This window comes from Pogona vitticeps, unplaced genomic scaffold (genome assembly GCF_051106095.1).
Source record: "Pogona vitticeps strain Pit_001003342236 unplaced genomic scaffold, PviZW2.1 scaffold_81, whole genome shotgun sequence".
NCBI lineage: Eukaryota > Metazoa > Chordata > Lepidosauria > Squamata > Agamidae > Pogona > Pogona vitticeps.
This window is the reverse complement of record NW_027590033.1, coordinates 16,270-21,908: the sequence shown is the minus strand read 5'-3', so window position 1 is coordinate 21,908 and position 5,639 is coordinate 16,270. Positions and strand designations below refer to the sequence as shown.

Here is a 5,639-nt window from a genome sequence, read left to right as displayed (position 1 = left end):
AAAGGAAGAAAGAAAAAAAAGGAAGAAAGAAAGAAAGAAGGGAAGAAAGAAAGAAGGAAAGAAAGAAAGAAGGAAAGAAAGAAGGGAAGAAAGAATGAGGGAAAGAAAGAAGGAAGGAAAGAAAGAAAGAAAGAAAGAAGGAAAGAAGAAAGAAAGAAAGAAAGAAGAGGAAAGAAATAAGTGAAGAAAGGAAGAAAGAAAAAAGAAAGGAAGAAAGAAAGAAAGAAAGAATGGAAGGAAGGAAGAAAGAAGGAAAGAAAGAAAGAAAGAAAGAAAGAAAGAAGGAAAGAAAGAAAGAAGGAAGGAAGGAAAGAAAGAAAGAAAGAAGCAAAGAAGGAAAGAAAGAAAGAAGGAAAGAAGGAAAGAAAGAAAGAAACAAACAAAGAAAGAAGGAAAGAAGGAAAGAAAGAAGCGAAGAAAGAAGGAAGGAAGGAAAGAAAGAAAGAAAGAAGGAAAGAAGGAAAGTAAGTAAGTAAGAAAGAAAGAAAGAAAGAAGGGAAGAAATAAGGGAAGAAAGGAAGAAAGGAAGGAAGGATGGAAGGAAGGAAGGAAGGAAGAAAGAAAGAAAGAAAGAAAGAAAGAAAAGAAGAAAGGAAGGAAGGAAGGAAGGAAGAAAGAAGGAAAGAAAGAAGGACAGAAGGAAGGAAAGAAAGAAAGCAAGAAAGAAGGAAAGAAAGAAAGAAAGACGTGAAGAAAGAAGGAAAGAAAGGAAAGAAAGAAAGGAAGGAAGAAAGAAAGAAGGAAAGAAAGAAAGAAAGAAAGAAAGAAAGAAGGAAAGAAAGAAAGAAGGAAAGAAAGAAGGAAAGGAAAGAAAGGAAGAAAGAAGGAAGGAAAGAAAGAAAGAAAGAAGGGAAGAAAGAAAGAAAGAATAAAAGGAAGGAAGGAAGGAAGGAAGGAAGAAAGAAGGAAAGAAAGAAGGACAGAAGGAAGGAAAGAAAGAAAGAAAGAAAGAAGGAAAGAAAGAAAGAAAGAAAGAAGGGAAGAAAGAAGGAAAGAAAGAAAGAAAGAAAGGAAGGAAGGAAGAAAGAAAGAAGGAAAGAAAGAAAGAAAGAAGGAAAGAAAGAAAGAAGGAAAGAAAGAAGGAAAGGAAGAAAGGAAGAAAGAAGGAAAGAAAGAAAGAAAGAAAGAAGGGAAGAAAGAAAGAAAGAATAAAAGGAAGGAAGGAAGAAGGAAAGAAAGAAAGAAAGAAGGAAAGAAAGAAGGAAGGAATGAAAGAAGGAAAGAAAGAAAGAAAGAAGGAAAGAAAGAAAGAAGGAAAGAAGGAAGGAAAGAAAGAACAAAAGAAAGAAAGAAAGAAAGAAGGAAAGAAGGAAAGAAAGGAGGAAAGAAAGAAAGAAGGAAAGAAAGAAAGGAGGAAAGAAAGAAAGAAGGAAAGAAGGATGGAAGGAAAGAAAGAAGGAAAGAAAGAAGGAAAGAAAGAAAGAAGGAAGGAAAGAAAGAAGGAAAGAAAGAAGGGAAGAAGGAAAGAAGGAAAGAACGAAGGCAGGAAAGAAAGAAAGAAGGAAGGAAGGAAAGAAAGAAGGAAAGAAAGAAAGAAAGAAGGAAAGAAAGAAAGAAAGAAGGAAAGAAATAAGGGAAGAAAGGAAGAAAGAAAGAAAAAAAGAAAGGAAGAAAGAAAGAAGGGAAGAAAGAAAGAAAGAATGGAAGGAAGGAAGGAAGAAGGAAAGAAAGAAAGAAAGAAGGAAAGAAAGAAGCTAGGAATGAAAGAAGGAAAGAAAGAAAGAAAGAAAGAAGGAAAGAAAGAAGGAAAGAAAGAAAGAAAGAAGGAAAGAAGGAAGGAAAGAAAGAACAAAAGAAAGAAAGAAAGAAAGAAGGAAAGATGGAAAGAAAGGAGGAAAGAAAGAAAGAAGAAAAGAAGGAAGGAAGGAAAGAAAGAAAGAAGGAAAGAAAGAAGGAAAGAAAGAAAGGAGGAAAGAAAGAAAGAAGGAAAGAAGGAAGGAAGGAAAGAAAGAAGGAAAGAAAGAAGGAAAGAAAGAAAGAAGAAAGGAAAGAAAGAAGGAAGGAAAGAAGGGAAGAAGGAAAGAAGGAAAGAACGAAGGCAGGAAAGAAAGAAAGAAAGAAGGAAGGAAGGAAAGAAAGAAAGAAAGAAAGAAGGAAAGAAAGAAAGAAAGAAAGAAGGAAAGAAAGAAAGAAGGAAGGAAGGAAAGAAAGAAAGAAGGAAAGAAGGAAAGAAAGAAAGAATGAATGAATGAAAGAAAGAAAGAAAGAAAGAAGGGAAGAAAGAAGGGAAGAAAGAATGAGGGGAAAAAAGAAAGAAGGAAAGAAAGAAAGAAAGAAAGAAGTAAAGAAAGGAAGAAAGAAAGAAAGAAGGGAAGGAAGAAAGAAAGAATGGAAGGAAGCAAGGAAGAAGGAAAGAAAGAAAGAAGGAAAGAAAGAAGGAAAGAATGAATGAAGGAAAGAAAGAAGGAAAGAAAGAAGGAAAGAAGGAAGGAAAGAAAGAAAGAAAGGAAAGAAAGAAAGAAATAAAGAAGGGAAGAAAGAAGGAAAGAAAGAAGGAAAGAAAGAAAGAAAAGAAGAAAAGAAAGAAAGAAAGAACAAAGAAAGAAGGAAAGAAAGAAGGAAAGGAAGAAACAAAGAAAGAAGGAAGGAATGAAAGAAGGAAAGAAAGAAAGAAAGAAGGAAAGAAAGAAGGAAGGAAGAATGAGGGAAAGAAGAAAAGAAAGAAAGAAAGAAAGAAGGAAAGAAATAAGGGAAGAAAGGAAGGAAGAAAGAAAAAGAAAGGAAGAAGGAAAGAAAGAAAGAAAGAAAGAAAGAAAGAAAGAAAGAAAGAAGGAAAGAAAGAAAGAAGGAAGGAAAGAAAGAAAGAAAGAAGGAAAGAAGGAAGGAAAGAAAGAAACAAAGAAAGAAAGAAGGAAAGAAGGAAAGAAAGAAAGAAAGAAGGAAAGAAAGAAAGAAAGAAAGAACGAACGAAAGAAAGGAAAGAAAGAAGGAAAGAAATAAGGGAAGAAAGGAAGAAAGAAAGAAGGAAAGAAGGAAGGAAAGAAAGAATAAAAGAAAGAAAGAAAGAAAGAAGGAAGGAAGGGAAAGAAAGGAGGAAAGAAAGAAAGAAGGAAAGAAGGAAAGAAAGAAAGAAGGAAAGGAAGAAAGAAAGAAGGAAAGAAGGAAAGAAGGAAAGAAAGAAAGAAAGAAGGAAAAAAGGAAAGGAAGAAAGGAAGAAAGAAAGGAAGAAAGGAAGAAAGAAGGAAAGAAAGAAGGAAAGAAGGAAAGAAAGAAAGAAAGAAAGAAAGAAAGAAGGAAAGAAGGAAAGAAAGAAAGAAAGAAGGGAAGAAAGAAAGAAAGAAGGAAGGAAAGAATGAGGGAAAAAAAGAAAGAAGGAAGGAAAGAAAGAAAGAAAGAAGGAAAGAAAGAAAGAAAGAAGATAAGAAAGAAAGAAGGAAAAAGAAAGTAAGCAAAAGGAAAGAAAGAAAGAAAGAAAGAAAGGAAGGAAAAGAAAGAAAGAAAGAAAGAAGGAAAGAAATAAGGGAAGGAAAGGGAAGAAAAGAAAAACAATGAAGAAAGAAAGAAAGAAGGGAAAGAAAGAAAGAAGGAAAGAAAGAAGGAAGGAAAGAAAGAAGGGAAGAAAGAATGAGGGAAAAAAAGAAAGAAGGAAGGAAAGAAAGAAAGAAAGAAAGAAAGAAAGAAGGAAAGAAAGAAAGAAGGAAAGAAATAAGTGAAGAAAGGAAGAAAAGAAAAAAGAAAGGAAGGAAAGAAAGAATGAAGGAAGGAAGAAAGAAGGAAAGAAAGAAAGAAAGAAAGAAAGTAAGAAAGAAAGAAAGAAAGAAAGAAAGAAGGAAGGAAGGAAAGAAAGAAAGGAAAGAAGCAAAGAAGGAAAGAAAGAAAGAAGGAAAGAAGGAAAGAAAGAAAGAAACAAACAAAGAAAGAAGGAAAGAAGGAAAGAAAGAAGGGAAGAAAGAAGGAAGGAAGGAAAGAAAGAAAGAAAGAAGGAAAGAAGGAAAGTAAGTAAGTAAGAAAGAAAGAAAGAAAGAAAGAAGGGAAGAAATAAGGGAAGAAAGGAAGAAAGGGAAGGAAGGAAGGAAGGAAGGAAGGAAGGAAGGAAGGAAGGAAGGAAGGAAGGAAGGAAGAAAGAAAGAAAGAAAGAAAGAAAGAAAGGAAGGAAGGAAGGAAGAAAGAAGGAAAGAAAGAAGGACAGAAGGAAGGAAAGAAAGAAAGAAGGAAAGAAAGAAAGAAAGAAAGAAAGAAGAAAGAAGGAAAGAAATAAAGAAAGAAAGAAAGAAAGGAAGAAAGAAAGAAGGAAAGAAAGAAAGAAAGAAAGAAGGAAAGAAAGAAAGAAAGAAGGAAAGAAAGAAGGAAAGGAAGAAAAGAAAGAAGGAAGGAAAGAAAGAAGGAGGTAAGAATGAGGGAAAGAAAGGAAAGAAGGAAAGAAAGAAAGAAGGAAAGAAGGAAAGAACGAAGGCAGGAAAGAAAGAAGGGAAGAAAGAAAGAAGGGAAGGAAAAAGGAAAGAAGGGAAAGATAGAAAGAAGGAAGGAACAAACAGAAAGAAAGAAAGAAGGAAAGAAAGAAGGGAAGAAAGAATGAGGAAAGAAAGAAGGAAGAAAGAATGAGGGAAAGGGAGGGAAAGAGAGAAGGAAGGAAGGAATGAAAGAAAGTAAAGAAGGAAAGAAAGAAAGGAAGGAAGGAATGAATGAAGGAAAGAAAGAAGGAAAGAAAGAAGGAAAGAAGGAAGGAAAGAAAGAAAGAAAGGAAAGAAAGAAAGAAATAAAGAAGGGAAGAAAGAAGGAAAGGAAGAAAGGAAGAAAGAAGGAAGGAATGAAAGAAGGAAAGAAAGAAAAGAAAGAAGGAAAGAAAGAAGGGAAGGAAGAATGAGGGAAAGAAGAAAAGAAAGAAAGAAAGAAAGAAGGAAAGAAATAAGGGAAGAAAGGAAGGAAGGAAAGAAAAAAGAAAGGAAGAAGGAAAGAAAGAAAGAAAGAAAGAAAGAAAGAAGGAAAGAAGGAAAGAAAGAAAGAAAGTAAGAAAGAAAGAAAGAAAGAAAGAAAGAAAGAAAGAAGGAAGGAAAGAATGAAAACAAAGAAAGAAAGAAGGAGAAAGAAGGAAAGAAAGAAAGAAAGAAAGAAGGAAAGAAAGAAAGAAAGAAAGAAAGAAAGAAGGAAAGAAATAAGGGAAGAAAGGAAGAAAGAAAGAAAGAAAGAAAGCAGGGGAAGGAAGGAAGAAATAAAGAAAGAAAGAAAGGAAGGAAGGAAGGAAGAAAGAAAAGAAAGAAGGAAAGAAAGAAAGAATGAGAGAAAGAAAGAAAGAAATAAATAAAGAAAGAAGGAAAGAAAGAAAGAAAGAAAGAAAGAAGGAGAGAAAGAAGGAAAGAAAGAAAGAAAGAAGGAAAGAAGGAAGGAAAGAAAGAAGGAAAGAAGGAAAGAAAGAAAGAAACAAACAAAGAAAGAAGGAAAGAAGAAAGAGACAGAAAGAGGGGAAGAAAGAAGGAAGGAAGGAAAGAAAGAAAGAAAGAAGGAAAGAAGGAAAGTAAGTAAGTAAGTAAGAAAGAAAGAAAGAAAGAAAGAAAGAAAGAAGGGAAGAAATAAGGGAAGGAAAGAAGAAGGGAAGCACAGAAGGAAGGAAGGAAGGAAGGAAGGAAGGAAGGAAGGAAGGAAGGAAGGAAGGAAGAAAGAAAGAAAGAAAGAAAGAAAGAAAGGAAGGAAGGAAGGAAGAA

General features: G+C 33.8%; 1 long non-coding RNA gene across 1 annotated transcript; it reads left to right on the top strand.

Annotated features, from left to right (window-relative positions):
* Window positions 1-3,817: 3,817 nt before the first annotated feature.
* Window positions 3,818-5,130, top strand: LOC144585738 (uncharacterized). The gene is made up of 2 exons (XR_013540237.1): window positions 3,818-3,943; window positions 5,054-5,130. It is a non-coding gene; the product is annotated as an uncharacterized LOC144585738 (long non-coding RNA).
* Window positions 5,131-5,639: the final 509 nt, after the last annotated feature.